Below are 17,098 nucleotides of genomic sequence, written 5' to 3'. Positions count from 1 at the left end.
ATGCTCTAAAGCTATTGCCAAAACATGCAAAATTTCTGAAAGATATGTGCACCACAAAAAGGAGAACTAATGTTCCTCAACAAGCATTCCTCACCGAACAGTTTCCATCCATCATCGAACACAATGGTATAGTCAAATACAAGGACCCTGGTAGACCAACAGTTCCATGCACCTTAGGTGACAAATATACGGCTACTGCGCTACTAGACCTAGGAGCTAGTGTGAACTTACTTCCATATTACTTATTTAAACAACTAGGTCTTCATGAGCTTAAACCTACCACCATGACTCTACAGTTAGCCGATCGTTCCATTAAGTATCCAAAAGGAATTGTGGAAAACGTCCTTGTAAAAGTCCAAGACTTTTACTATCTTGTAGACTCTGTTATTTTGGATACAGAAGTTGCATGTGATTCCATTCCTATCATCTTAGGACGTCCGTTCCTAGCAACTACTAATACTCTCATTAATTGTAGGGATGGTTCCATGACCATGTCCTTCGGAAATCTTTCAATCTAGGTGAATGTGTTTAAGTTGATGAAACAAATTCCAGAGCCTGACATTGATGGTGAGGTGAACAGGGTTGACAACATTGTGCAAGAGTATTTATCAAACTCTTTTCCTGGAGATGAAGTATACCAATTTCTTTCCTTCAGCGATTCTAAATTTGAGGACGATGATTATACACAAGAAGTAAACGAGTTATTAGAGTCAATACCACTATTTGACCCTACAACTGTGATGTCCAGTGACTTGGATGAATATCAATCTGTTTACTCCATGGAAGACGACTTTCCTCAAGAATCTTTATTACCCACTCCTCCCACCCCTCACTTAAAGCCTCTTCCTTCAGAATTAAAATACGTACATCTTGATCGAGATGGTAGTCATCCAATTATCATATCATCACAATTGACTGACGATCAAGAATCCTGTTTAATAAATGTCATTCAACAACACCGTTCTGCTATTGGATGGTCCCTCGATGACATTAAAGGCATTGAGCCTACTGTGTGCACCTATCCATACACCTTGAAGAAAATGCTAAGACGTCGTGCAGACCACAGCGTCGTCTAAACCCAACCATGAAAGATGTGGTACGGGAGGAAGTTTTAAGATTACTCGATGCGGGTATTATTTACCCTATCTCTGATAGTGTTTGGGTGAGTCCAATACATGTTGTTCCCAAGAAATTTGGCATTACAGTTGTGTGAAATGATAAAGATGAATGCATTTCTGCTCGTATTCCAGTGAAATGGCGAATATGCATTGACTATTGCAAACTTAATGTAGTCACTCGTAAAGATCACTTTCCACTTCCCTTTATTGATAAGATGCTTAAACGGTTAGCCGGTCATGCATATTACTGTTTTTTTTATGGTTATTCAGGATATTTTCAAATAGTCATAGCAACTTTTGATCAAGAAAAGACCACGTTCACCTGTCCATTTGGTACATTTGCATATAAACGAATGCATTTCGGCCTTTGCAATGCACCTGGTACTTCCCAACGCTGCATGCTCCATATTTTCAGTGATATGGTTGAACGTTTTATGGAAGTATTCATAGACTATTTCTTAATATATGGTGATTATTTCAATAACTGTTTGTCCAATCTGGATAAGGTTATCACACATTTTGAAGAGAAAAACCTCATTCTTAACTAGGAAAAATGTCATTTCATGGTTACAAAAGGAATAGTTCTAGGACATATTGTTTCAAAGGACGGAATAGAAGTCGATAAAGCTAAGATTGAAAAAATTTCTTCACTTCCTATACCAAAAACAGTTCTCGACATTCGCACATTTTTAGGACACACAGGTTTCTATAGAGATTTATTCAAGATTTATCAAAGGTTGCTCGACCTTTAACCAATCTCCTGCTTAAAGATGCCGCTTTTGACTTCACTTTTAATAGCAAACAAGCTTTTGAGACCTTAAAATCAGCCCTAACTACCACTCCAACAATTCAACCACCTGATTGGTCTAAACCTTTTGAATTAATGTGTGATATGAGCGACTATGCTATTGGAGCTGTACTAGGGCAACGCCAAGAATATAAGCCAATTGTCATTTACTACGCAAGTAGAACCCTTAATGAAGCTCAACGTAACTATACCACCACTGAGAAAGAGTTTCTCGCCATTGTATATGCCTTGGATAAGTTTCGTCCGTACTTAGTGGGTTCTTCCACAATTGTCTACACTGACCATGCGACGCTTCGTTACCTATTAGCGAAAAAAGATGCAAAACAGAGGTTGGTCCGCTGGATTCTCCTCTTGCAAGAATTTACTCTAGAAATTAGAGATAAAAAAGGTTGCAAAAATGTGGTTGCAGACCATTTATCATGACTCGTCAGTGCGGTCGATAATGATATAGAACCCATTTGTGATTCCTTTCCCGATGAACACTTGTATTCTGTCTTTTCGTCTCCTTGGTACGTTGATATAGTAAATTACCTACTTACCGAAGAGGTTCCTTCATCTTGGTCTCGTAATGACAGAAAAAGTTCTTATCCATTCTGAAATTTTATTTTTGGGATGATCCTTACCTATTCAAGTATTGTTCCAACCAATTAATCCGTCGTTGCATTCCCGACTGGGAACACAATGATGTGTTATCCTTCTGCCATGAACAATCTTGTGGTGGTCATTTCAGTGGAAATAAAACAGCGGCCAAGAGTCTATAATGTGGATTTTATTGGCCAACATTGTTTCGAGATGCACATGAGCATTGCAAAGCATGCAACCGCTGCCAGCAGCTAGGACGCATTACTCAATGCAATATGATGCTCTTAAATCCAATTTTTATTGTGGAAATCTTTGATGTATGGGGCATCGACTTCATGGGTCCCTTTCCAAACTCTTATGGCTTCCTATACATATTGGTAGCTGTTAACTACGTGTCAAAATGGATTGAAGCATTGGCATGTCGTGCTAATGATCATAAAACGGTCGTTTTGTTCGTAAAGGAAAATATTTTCTCTCTATTTGGTGTTCCCAAAGCTATAATTAGTGATGGGGGAAAACATTTATGTAATAAAATTTTTGAATCATTAGTAAAGAAACATGGAGTCACGCACAAAGTGGCAACTCGGTATCATCCTCAGACCAGTGGCCAAGTAGAAGTCTCTAATAGAGAGATCAAATAAATTTTAGAAAAGATAGTTAATCCATCTAGAAAAGACTGGTCTCTAAGATTATCTGATGCCTTGTGGGCATATAGAACAGCTTTTAAGACACCTATAGGGATGTCTCCTTATAGCCTCGATTTTGGAAAACCTTGTCATCTACCAGTTGAACTTGAGCATCGTGCTCTATAGGCCATCAAAAGCCTCAATTACAATACCAATGCGGCAGGTGAGACGTGAAAATTGTAGTTAAATAAGATTGAGGAGATTCGGAGTTATGCCTATGATCTCTCGAAATCCTATAAAGCCAACATGAAAATAGTGCATGACAAGCACATATTGAGAAAAGATTTCAAAGTTGGTCAAAAAGTTTTGTTGTACAACTCAAGATTACACATTTTTTCAGGAAAATTATAAACTCGATGGTCTGGTCCTTTCACTATCTTTCTGCTGTCACCCCTTATGGGGCTATATCTTTGAAAAATTTAAATGATAACAACGAATTTCAAGTAAATGGCCAACATCTAAAACATTATCATGAGTTGCGCTCTCCAGATGTCGAAAAGACTCTTCTCCAAGATCCAGTCTACACAGACTAATAGATTCGCTGGTGTACTTCCTTCCATGTGATTAAAACTGAGAAAGTACACCATTAGGGTAGCCGGGCCCTCTTCTATTTTCTTTTCTAAAAATCCCTAGAGTATGTGGTTGCAAGCTCCGGAATCTTAGTCTTTAAAAACTCCAATCAGAACTGAGTATAAATGTCTTCTGTTAATCGAGCAAACGTGCCTTCTGGTAAACAACGGGTTCCAAAAATTTCCCCTCCTTCATTCTCTTTCCTTTTCTATTCTCTCCCTCGCGAACTTCAGCTCACATTTGGTGTAAGTCTCACCCATCTCGAATAGGTAATGGTCATAGTACTTTTGCTCGAAAGCGACGTGCACGAAAGATGGGATGGTATATGAATTGTCAAACATCTTTCTGTCCAGGTCTTGAACTACTATCCAATATGAGCCGGTATAAGGTATATTATTGTCTGACACCAGCTCAGCAGGATAAACTTTGTCGTCGTCCCGTTGCTCCCACAGGTTGGGATTCGTCTAGAGGATCTGATGTTAAAAGACTCACATTCGTCTTGAGGATCTGACTTTAAAATACTCACATTCGTCTTGAGGATCTGATGTTAAAAGGCTCACATTCGTCTTGAGGATCTGCCGTTAAAAGACTCACATTCATCTTGAGGATCTGACGTTAAAAGACTCAACATGTATATACTCATGTCTTTCATCTTTCCCTTTGCACTAAGCATGGTGCCCAAAGAGAGTCATGATATGCAACATCGAACATTCCCTAGTTCGTACAGGCAATGGATTCCACCAGGCCAATCCCAAGCAGTTTTCTATGTGACTGTATTTCGGGGAGCTTTGAGGCTATACCATATGTACTAAGGGTAATATTATTACTAGACCATTGCACATTGGTTAGTGATGGTACCATCCTGAACCCTAGACCCCCAAAGCATAAAGGTTAAGCCACAGTCTGGCTGGATTGGGTTCGCCCCAGAGCCGACATGACAGTTGCCTGATTTAGCTGTTTGCGGTGTTTCTTCTGGACTACCAGTGTTGTTGACACGTTCCTCTCGCCTTGTACATTTGTATATAAAAAAAATAAAAATAAAAAACCCAAAAATAAAAATAATAGTAATAATAAAATAATAAAAATAAAAAGGTTTGAATGTTCCTTTGTCATATTCCATTGGATGGCATTTTTAATGCTGATCGTTTTGACATCTCATTCGTTCAATTTGGAATTGAAACGAATCGAAATTCCACTATAAAGGGACATTTCGGAACATAAAGGGAATTTTCGTAATTCATTTGGGCTTGGGCCAAAAATTAGAACCGACCCAAATCATGTGTCCGGTCAGATACCCAATGGTCAGATTTCTAAACGATCAGATTTTCCACTATAAATCCAACTCTCCTCTTCGACCTTCACTCATCCCTTCTCTCACTCTCCACAAATTCCAAATTCTCATTTTCTTCAACATAATGGATCCAATCGAGCGATTGGAAACGGAGCAACGCGAATGGGCTATCACATTATTCGTGATAACAGTATTTATCATTGTTCTACTGTCGATCATGCATAACATCCTCCAGAATATCTAGATCTATGTAACCAACATCTCTCTTTTCCTTTGTCATTTTGTATATTAGTATGGTATGATAAATAATTCTCACACATTTGTACGGTTTACGTATTAAATGGAGAAGTTCCCTATTTTATATTTGTGCGTATTAGTTATATTTTTACCTTCTCAAAAAAAAAAAAAAAATAAATATATATATATATATATATATATATATATATATATATAATAAAATAATAATAATAATAATATAATAATAATAATAAAATAATAATAATATATAATAATAATAATAAGTAAATAAATAAATAAAGCAACGATCAAAACCATAACAAAGAAGAAAAATCTATAACTCACCAAAATAATTCAATCTCAACTTATTGTTTTCAGAATAGATTGTGCACGCTACACGGTACACCTAACACTTGTCATGAACGCAGCTCGATAATTATAACCAGCTTCCTTTATTGAGTTATGATCATCAATTCTAAAATTACGTGTAGGTCTAACTACCCTGTGAAACCTTCCTCCATACTTTCTATCATTTTAATACCTCATTAATTGTTATTGGACATCTGACATGAAAAGAGATACTATGGATACCCATAGTTTTTGTAAATAATTGTGTGTACCAACACCAGATGGTTCACTTGTGTTTTCATATATTAATTATGGACCTAACTGCACTTGGCATCCTTATTCGTACAAGATCATATATTGGCTATAAATCTCTTCGTTTCAGCCATTTTCATTTCAGGGTTTCTCCACTATCCCTCCATCACTTACACTTTCAAATTGATCAACCAAGAAAGATAGTGCCCGAGAAGAACTATCGGAAATTTTATGATGATGGCCAATTTTCTCCTTTTTATGACATAGAAATTGTACGTCAAGGATGGATGCCTCTTCTATATCATGCAGACGCAGCTTATTCCAGAGACTTGGTCTTGATGTTCTACCAATTTAGCAGACCTGAAATTGGAAAATTCTATTTCCATGCCTATGGACAACGATTTGAATTGACTAAGGAAATTATCTCCGACATACTTCAAATTCCAATGAATGCACAGGAGTTCCACCTTCCAGAGTCATCATTTGATTCCGTCAAATCTTTACTACGTGCCACTGTATCTCGTGGCAAAGTCGGAAATAAAAATCACGTTGTTCTTCAACGCTCTTTGAAACAGAATCAACGAGTTGTGCTCCACTGGTTGGGACACAATGTGGTGGGTATGTCACACCAATCTAAAGTAACCAAGCCTCAACTCTACCTACTCTGGATTATGTAGAATCAAAGAGATGATTTTTGCATAATCCAACACCTCTGGAACGCGATCACTAGGAAAACAAAAAGGTTAGCACCTCTGCCTACTTTTGTCACGAAAATTATGATGTGTTGGGGTTATCCAGCAATTTCCCCAGAAATACCTCTTCAAAGAGCAGTTGTTAATGTACTTCACAAAGACTGTGCCGGTGGTTCTTGGACGCCAGATACTCTGCCAGATGAAATGGAAGGCCAAAACTCAAACTCTGCACATTTCTTTGATGAAAATGCCGTGCAGAACATTTTTAACCCCATGGAAGGTATTCAATTTCTTCATCAAGGCATGAGGGAACTACACGCACATCAGGAAATTCTCATCAACTCTCTTCTGAATTTCCAAGAACGTCAAGCAATGCACGATGCTCAACAGGAGGAAATCTTGGAAAATCATTCTCAGTTCTTGCAAAATCTCGATCTCCTAATGGAGAATCAAACTTCACTCTTTGTCAACCAAGGCAACACTCAACTGCAGCTAGGCCAACAAATTGATGCACTGACAAATCTTATGCACGATCTGCATCTCCATCATCATCATAATAATCCATGATTTTCTTATTGAATAAAAATAAAATAATAATACTAAGTTAATAAATAAATAATTGAATATATTATTACATTTTTCGTCATATTATGAATTTTTTGTTATCTTTGTGTCTTCTTTTGTAAGAAATGCCTACTGGAATTGTCATAATTCACGTTGTGACAAGAACAATTTTAATATGTGATTTTCAATGTCATTATAGGAGGGTCTATTTTCTACGGCCAATGAGGCTGCCTGCATAGTATTCAATGCACTGGCTCAAGGTCATACATTATTTGATATCTTAGGTTGTGTTATCTCCAATCTGAAATGAGCTCGCACTCTTCAGGATCAGTATATACTTTTACCTGTAACCGCTTGCCGAATCATGAAGACACATTTTCCACAGTTTTCAGCTACTTTTCATGACAGGGTCAAGGTAGATTCTATGTGCCCAACAAACAGAATCATTCGTTCATTAAGGTTTAGGCAATGGAAACGTCCCACTCGGTACCTGAGGCAAGTTCGTTGTTACCAGAAGGATGAAAAAATGATGACACATTTGAACAAATCCGGAGACAAAGAATGGGCAGAAATTTGGCAGACTATTATCTTTTGGCGTGATGCTAAGGAAATGCATTTCATTTTTGAGGACACCAGACCAACACATCCTGCTAGATGGTAAATTTGAGCATGCCATTGTACATATATCTAACTGTAAATAGTTATGTTTCGTGTGCTACTATTTTTATTTGTTTATTTATGTATAATATATTAGGTTATCCAAACTTTGTGTTCCAGCAATCCAGCCCTAATTTTGCTCATGGTTCTCAGGTAATTTCTTTCTTTATCTATTGATACTTCGAGGACTAAGCATCATTCAGTTTGGGGGTGCTTTAAACATGTAACAAAAAATAGGCAACTTGTAGGCTGTATATACCACTTTCTTGTTAGTAAATGTACTTAGTGACAAAGTCTTGTTTCCTTTTCAATGATGAAAATTGTCTAGAAATCTCACATTAGCATTCGAATTAGGGTTTCCTTTTAAGAAACTTAAGATAATACATACGCAATAGTTTTAACCTCTTTTCATGAGTATTCATGCACTGAGTATCATCAATTGTACATAGTAGTAAGTTTCTAGAACCCACATTTAGTTTACTTAAACTATCAATCCTATGATAATCTAACAAAAAGCCTCGATACTTGTGATATGTGAGTAATGACACAAATGAGTAGTGTTCCAAGTAGAGAAAATCACGTGTCTACTTACTTGATCACCATCCGAACCCCAGGCGAGAATTTAGGCCGTCTTTGGATCGACATAGCCAAAAATTCATACTTATTACAAATTCTACCACTAGTCACTCCACTAGACCTTTCATCAAACCTTTCATTTTCACCAAAAATCCCTTACCCATCTAGTAACCCTAAATAAATTAAACCTACCCAAATGAGGAGTATGAGAAATAGGATGAAATGTAGAAAAATAAAGAGAAAGGCTTGTCCCAAATAAAAGCCAATTACTTGGTTTAGGAAAGAAAAAATAGAATTATGTTCTTAAGCCTTAGGTAAAAGAAAAAAAAAAGTTTAAGTACAAAGGCTTAAGAGCAAAGTAGGAAACTCAGGTAAAAGCAGGAAAAGAAGACAAAGATTTCTCTAGTGTAAATATCTTGAAAACCCTATTCTCTCATACTTGTCATTTTTTATTATCCATTTCCATTTTCTTCTAAACCATCACCTAAGCCCCACAATACCTAATAAAGACATCTAGCTCAATTAGGAGTAGGATGGTGTGATATTAAGTAGTAGTTGTGATCGATCGACCTCGAACCCTTTGTTATCATTGAGATGTGAGGAAAAGTGTGCCAATACACAATGGAGTTAGCAAAACCTGAGTGGAGAAATTATGAGAGAATTTGTGTTTCGACACATACCTATGAGAACCCATTTAGGGAAGCTCTCCAAAGGATCCAGAAATGGCCCTGCTTGTACATTTCAATGTAAAGTTCACTGTATGCATGTTCATATGTAGATGTTTTAATTATTGTATGCATATTAACTTGAGTTTCAAGGGAACTAATCCTCTTTCCCTACTAAGGAGATGTATAGATATTTGAGATTAATTTAGGAAACAAGCTTTTGTTACTAAGTCGTTGTAGTATAAATGAAGTTTGTGAGTATCTTCTCAGGAAAACTCTCACGAGGCTATAACTCGTCTAGTAGGGAATTCCTAGTGGTTTAAGGCCTTGTTGCATACAGTCAATGCAACCGCACTCTGCGAAACGAGAATTAGTTAGGACTACACACTTTTGGCCACTTATCTGTTTTAATGTCTCTTCTTTGCTTGAGAACAAGCAAAGTGCTATTTGGGGGTAGTGTAATAAGCACCCAAAACATTGATATTACACCCCATAGAGACATAGCAATTTGGTTAATTATGTGTTTAATAATTAGGAAATAATCGCATTTTCGTGCTTTTGCAGGTTGGAGCAACTAACGTAAAAATGATGATAAAGCCAGCATTTAAGCACGAAATAGGGAGTATACATAAGCTTTCCGATTAAGCCCACGTGAAACCCAACAAAATCCGGACTAAAGCCCAAAGACTTAAGCGTACAAATCCGGTCGAAAGCGGGATTATTGCATCAAATAGCTCATATCTCTTGAACCGGGACTCGAATGTGAAGAGTGAGACATAGATTTAACTCTACGCATAGGTGGGAAGTTGTAAAAATTTTAAAATACTGGACTGCCACTAGACACTGCACATGGACCCACAAGATTTGATGAGTCATCATGCAAGTCAAGACAAAGGTGCAAATAATTGGTGCAAATTTGACACGTTGCATGAAGTTAATGAGTTGGTTGGATTTAGGTAATGATTGTCTAAAAAAATGAAAGGTGTCAAATGGGGGTTAGTTGTGGATAAGAGAAAAATAAATGAGATGAGAGTGTTTCACGTGGAAGAAAAGAAAAAAGCTCTCTTATGTAAAAAGGGGCGGATTTTGGGGAGTGTTCTAGCTTTTACTTCCTTGACTTTTATTTTCGTTTACATTCCTTGTCTTTACTTTTTAGTTCTTAGTTTTTAGAGAAAAACTTGTAACACTTTAATGGTGGACAACACTTCTAGTTCTAAATAAAAAAAACTTCTGTTTTCCTTAGGTAATTGGGTTGTTTGGTATTCATTTCTTCTTTCTCTCTCTCATTTACATATATATTTTGTAACTTTCATTTTAATTCCAAGGATCATGAGCTAGACTCTCCCTTTGTGGAGGGTTAATGATGCTTATGTGAGGAATAACCCTTTTTATTTAATTCTAGCAGTTGTTTAAAACCATAAGCTAGACTCTACATCCTACCCCAAAATGGTAGTTGGTATGGAGTTTAGTTAGGAACTAAGGTGATGACTTAGAGATAAGTCATTATTTTAGTTTCTCATGCTTGCAACATAATCTTAGAGATGAGTTATGTTGTTTGGGATCACAATATAATCTAATTTAAAATTTATTTAGGAATTTTAACGAAGATTAATATGCAATAACTAGAGTCAGGCAATAAGGGTGGTTCAAAACATGAGTGGATTTACTCTCTCCACACTTTTATAAATCGATTTTCATTTTATTGTAGTTTGCATGTTAAGTAACCCTAAAAATCTAGAAGGAAACTAAGTAGTTTAGTATAACCAACCATGTTTGCCATAAAGTAAAATAAGAAACTTACTCATTATGTTTCCTAACTTAGAGTAATAAAAGTTGTACGTTGTCCTAGTATTTAGGTTGGTTTGAATCCCTACTCTAGCTAAATGAACGAACAAAAACACGTGAGTAGGAACTTGTATTTACACCAAACGGACAATAGAAGCATTAAATCTAAAGACTTCAAAGTGTAAAGATCAGCTAGTGTCGGTCCTTTGTTTCCTGTTGGGTCATGAACCATCTAAATAAAGGATAATCGATAGTGATCAGGTGGTCTTGGATGTATGGGGTGAATGGTAGATGGTTTGGCTTGATTGGTTCAGGTGTTCGATTTGGTCGCTGGAATGTGAGGGATGGGTTTTCTGTTTTGTGAGAATTGGATGGAGAAGGAAACTACGTGTTGCTACGGTGCTTCTCGGATGGACAGGAAATCATGTGGCCATTAGTTAGTTGTGTGGGCTTTGGTTAATTATTGGGCCAGTACATGGTCTGCTCTTTTTATCACTTCAACAAAAGCTATAAGCTTTAGTAACTTTAGTCATGTGGCAACTCAAGCCCATGAACCCAAAACCTTATTTCTTTTATTTCCTCTTTTGATTAGTTAGGCCCAATATCAAATAGCCTAACCAAAACATCTAGGAATCAAAATGCAAATAATAACTCAGTCCACAAATAATCTTTCGGCTACTTCCAATGAACAACTAACGCCAAGCAAATCACGAACTCATGCATTCTCAATATTTTTGACACTTTTAATCAACTCAACTCCACTTCATGCAAAATCACTAAAAGCGTACTAATTAAATCAAATAAATAAAGTAAATGAACTAACTGATATAAAATTGGGCGTATAGAATAAAAAATTTACGTGCTTATCAAATACCCCCAAACTTACATTTTGCTAATCCTCGAGCAAAACTAAAACTAAACTACTAAGAAAAACAAAATTTTAACTCACTTTCGTAGGAATCACGATTACACTCAGCATGTGCAACAAGCCTTTTAAACCCCTAGGTTTACCCTAGTGGACGAGTTTAGTCTCGTGAGAGTTTTCCGAGAAGATACTCACAAACTTCATCTATACTATATTGACTAAGAAAAAATAGTAATGTTTCCTTAATTTAATCTCAAGTATTCATACATCTCACTAGTAACGAATAAAGAATAATCATAAGAAAACCTAAGTTAATATATGCATAATAATCAAATCATCTAAAAATAAACATACATGCAATGAACAATACTATGAAATGCAATGGTAGGTCCGTTTCTGAAACTTTAGAATAACGTCCCTAAGTAGGTCCTCACAAATGTCTCAAGACAAAAATACTCTGATTTTTCCACTCAGGTTTCAGCTCACTCCAGTGTGCAGTGGGCACACTTTTCCTCTCAATCTCAATGACATCCAAAGGAGCCAAGGTGGTTCAAACACATTTGCCACTTACTATCACACCAACCTATTCCTAATTGAGCTAAAGGTCTTTATTAGGTGTTATGTATGGCTTAGGTGATAGTTTAAGAATAAATGGAATGGATAAACAAAATAGACAAGTCTGAGAAAATAAGGTCTATAAATTATGTAAATAAAGAAAGCCTTGTTTTTACTTTGCTTCTACACTTTGTTTCTATCCTTAGCCATTTTGTTTTGGCTTTTGACTCCTTTGATTCTGCTTTTGGAGTTATAACTTTTTATTTTGTTTAATGTCTCTTTGTTTTTCTATTCTTTAGATGGAAACTTTCTTTTCTTTTTCTTTTAAAGAAACTAACAAATTCTTGGTTTTCCACAGGTCTTTCTCTTTTCTTTTCTTCATTTCATCCTATTTCTCAAACTCATCCAGTGGGTAGGCTATATTTATTTTTATTTTATTTTTATAAAGGGTAAGGAATTTGTGGTTTATGAAAAGGCTAATGAAAGGCTCAAGGAGCAACTATCGGAAAAAATATTCTTTAGGTTTGAATTTATGGCTATATCGATCCAAAGATGGCCTAAATTCTCTCTTAAGATATGGTATGGTGATCAACTAAGTGAACGTGTGATTTCTCCACTAGGAATTTCCTACTCCTTGTGTCATCACTCAGATATCAACTCATACGAGGCTTTTAGGCTAGATTCTCACCGGATATGTAAAATTAAGCACTCTAACCTAGGTCTCAGAAAAGTACTGCCAACTACACTCATGAAATTCATGTAAGACATTTATGAAAAGATGTAGAGACTATTACCTATATATTAACCTAAGTTTCTCATAACTACTCTTAATTCTAATGCTAACTGAGATTTCTAGAATATAATCATTATGGAAAAGGAAACAATACTACTACCCCTAAGTGCATAGTATAAATAAGTTTTATTTTTCGCTAAGCAAAACATTTTGTTCCCACCTCCAAACTTATTTTAGACATTGTCCTCAATGTTGACATAGATGCTCAATTCCAAAAATCAAATAGATGGACAAGTAAAAGAATAAGGGAAGAAGTTACCAATAGCTCCATAAACGAAAAATAAAACTCGAGTCACCTGTAGAAATTTGTACCTTACTAAAGATAGAACAGTGATAATATAGAAAAAGGTACCAATGTATTACGACGACTACAATGTGTCACGAATCTCATTCCATAGAGTTACATGTCTCCAAAAAGGCAGAGAAAAGGTGCTAAAGTGGAATGCATGAGATATGTGCACATAAGACATAACAAAAATAAAAACATGGGTTGCCTCCCACAAGCGATATAGTTAACGTCTCTAGCAGACGAATGCTTCACACAACTGATCAGTGCTATGAGTTGGAGTCATCAACAGCAGCAAAATTAGTTTTTATTTTATTTTTATTTTTTTAAGAAGCCTGAGCGCTCAGTTTTCTCCAGCATAAGGCACACTCCGCGCTCATGCCTTGACCAACTTACAGTACTTTTAAGACGCCCTGAGTGCACACGCGCTCAGTTTTCTCTTCCATAAGGCGCGCTCCGTGCCCATGCCTATTTTTGTGAAAAAAAAAATAGAGAAAAATATATTTCCATTTCGTGCTCTCAACCCTTAATTTGGGCTAAGTAAGACGCCAACAACACTTAAAAAGAAATGAAAAGCAATAAAACATACATGATACTCAATCAGTCATGATAAATAGGATCAAGAAGACTTACCTTTTCCACATCCTGCCCGGCCAAACCGTCAAGGTATAGTTTCAAACGTTGACCATTTACCTTAAACACATGACCATCCATAGGATCTTCAATCTCAACGGCACCATGAGGAAAAACAGTTTTAACAATGAAAGAACCAGTCCACCTAGAATGTAACTTACCAGGAAAAAAATGCAAACAAGAATTATATAGCAAGACTTTTTTATTAGGTTCAAAAGACTTGCAAAGAATAGATTTATCATGATAAATCTTAATGCTCTTTGTAAATCTTGGCATTCTCATATGCCTCATTCCTTAACTCAGCTAACTCATTCAACTAAACTTTACGTTGTGAACCAGCCTAACGAATATCAAAGTTAAACGTTTTAATGGCCCAAAAAGAACGATGTTCCAATTCTACAAGCAAATGACATGCCTTTCCAAACACAAGCCTATAAGGAGACATATCAATAGGAGTCTTATAAGCAGTTCTATAAGCCCAAAGAGAATCATTAAGACGTTGAGACCAATCCTTACGGTCAGTACAGTCTTTTCTAAAATCCGATTAATTTCCCTATTAGATACTTCAACTTGGCCAATAGTTTGAGGATGGTATGGGGTAGCAAGCTTATGAGTAATAGAGTATTTTTTTCATTAAAGATTCAAATGCTCAGTGTGTAAAATTAGTACAATTATAACTTATAATTGCACGAGGAGTACCAAAATGAGAAAATATATTATATTTTTAAAAGTTAACTACGACTTTATGACCAAAGTCTTTTTAGGACCAAAGTGACCACCACATGCATGGTCATGGCAAAAAGAGAGAATACTATGAAACTCACTCTCAGGGACACATCTCCTAACAATCTGATCAGGGCATGACTTAAACAAGTATGGATCATCCCAGAAAAAATTCTTAACCTCATCAAGAAACTTAGATTTATCCTATTATCTCCAATGAGAGGGAAACTGTTTCGTTACAAGATAATTAACAATATCTACATACCAAGGTGACTGGGATATAACAAAAAATTGCTCATCAGGGAAAGATTCATTCACAGGCAAAATATCAGTAGAAGATTCTACTATAAATCTAGATAAGTGGTCAGCTACCATGTTCTCCGTACCCTTCTTATCCCTAATCTCTATATCAAACTCTTGCAATAAGAGTACCCAACGAATCAAATGCGCTTTAGCATCCTTCTTAGTAAGGAGATAATTCAAAGCCGAATGATTAGTAAACACGACAACCTTAGACCCTATGAGGTAAGACCTATATTTGTCTAAAGCAAACACAACAGCTAACAACTCTTTCTCAGTTGTAATGTAGTTCATCTATGCATCATTAAGAGTTCGACTAGAATAATAAATAACATGGGGCAACTTGTCAAACCATTGACCTAAAACAGCCCCAACTGCATAGTTAGACGCATCACACATTAACTTAAAAGGCACACTCCAATCAGGTGGCTGTATGATAGGAGCGGTAGTCAATAAATGTTTAAGCTTTTCAAAAGCTTTCAAACAATCATCATCAAAGACAAAAGCAACGTCCTAACCAAGTAAATTGCATAGGGGACGAGCAATCTTACTAAAGTCCTTAATGAAACGCCTATAAAATCCAGCATGACCTAAAAATGACCTAATGTCTTCCATAATCTTAGGTGGTGGAAGACTAGAAATGACATCAATCTTGGCCATATCAACATCAATTCCATTACTAGAAATAATATGACCAAGAACAATACAATATTGAACAATAAAATGAAACTCCTCCCAATTCAACACAAGATTCTTCTCCTTGCACCTAATTAACACTAATTCTAGATGGTGCAAACCCTCATCAAAAGAATCACCAAACACAGAGAAGTCATCCATAAACACCTTAAGAAACCTTTCTACCATATCAGAAAAAACACTAAGCATGCATCGCTGGAAGGTACCAGGTGCATTACATAATCCAAAAGGCATACGACGAAAGGCAAAAGTTCCGAAAGGGCAAGTAAAAGTAGTATTTTCTTGATCCTTAGGTGTAATACATATTTGGTAATAACTGGAATAACCATCAAGAAAACAGTAGTACTTATGACTAGCTAACTTCTCGAGCATTTGGTCAATAAACAGAAGAGGAAAGTGATCTTTCCTAGTGGCCAAATTCAACTTACGATAGTCAATGCAAAAATGCCACCCGGTAGTCATACGGGTGGGAACTAACTCGCCCTTTGAATTCTCAACTACTGTAAGCCCAGACTTTTTAGGGACAACCTGAATAGGACACACCCATTTACTATCGGAGATTGGATAAATGATACCCACATCTAACAACTTGAGAACCTCGGCTCTCACTACCTCTTTCATGTTAGGATTAAGCCATCTCTGAAACTCACGGGTTGGTTTAGCATCCTTCTCAAGATGAATTGATGCATACAATCATTTGGGCTTATACCATTAATATCAGCAATATTCCACCCTAAAGCTGCTCTATGCTCTTTAAGAATTCTAATCAATTTACCCTCTTGTTCACTATCAAGATTAGAAGCAATAATAATAGGTAAAGAATCATCAGGTCCTAGAAAGACATACTTAAGAGTATCAGGTAATGGTTTCAACTCTAGCTTAGGAGGACTCTCAATGGAAGGAACTGGGGTAAACTCAGATGGAGTCAGAGGCTCTAATGTAGATCTCCACGTATCAGTTTCTAAAATTGGGGTTTCATCAAGCAAAGCATTAACTTCACAAATGACATCATATACATCACAACCACTACCAGAATTAGTTAAGCAAGACTCAAGAGGGTCATCAGAATAACTCTCCAAGAAAGTCTCATGAACTATACTATCAATAAGATTAACATCCCAAAAATCATCATGTTCAGAAGGTTCTTGAACCACATTAAATACATTAAGTTCTGTAGTCATATTTCCAAAAGAAAGTTTTAACACTCCATTACGACAATTAATGATAGCATTTTGATAAAAATTGATAACACAACCAGACCTAATATGTTCAGAATTGTGTAGTGGCTAAAAAGGGATGACCTAATATGACAAGAATATGGTGTTTTGGATCTTGAACAGGTTGTGTATGTACAACAATAAAATTAACAGGGAAATAAAATTTATCAACTTGAATCAAAACATCCTCAACAATACC

The 17,098-nt window shown here is 36.2% G+C and overlaps 1 pseudogene; it reads right to left on the bottom strand.

Moving 5' to 3' along the window:
- LOC147518143 (uncharacterized) overlaps nucleotides 1-16,863 on the bottom strand; it is a 73,917-nt pseudogene extending 57,054 nt beyond the window's left edge.
- Nucleotides 16,864-17,098: the final 235 nt, after the last annotated feature.

The sequence above is a fragment of the Coptis chinensis genome, chromosome 2, assembly GCF_015680905.1.
Source record: "Coptis chinensis isolate HL-2020 chromosome 2, ASM1568090v1, whole genome shotgun sequence".
Classification (NCBI taxonomy): Eukaryota; Viridiplantae; Streptophyta; class Magnoliopsida; order Ranunculales; family Ranunculaceae; genus Coptis; species Coptis chinensis.
Note: the sequence above shows the minus strand (reverse complement) of the source record. Positions and strands in the feature narration are given on the sequence as shown.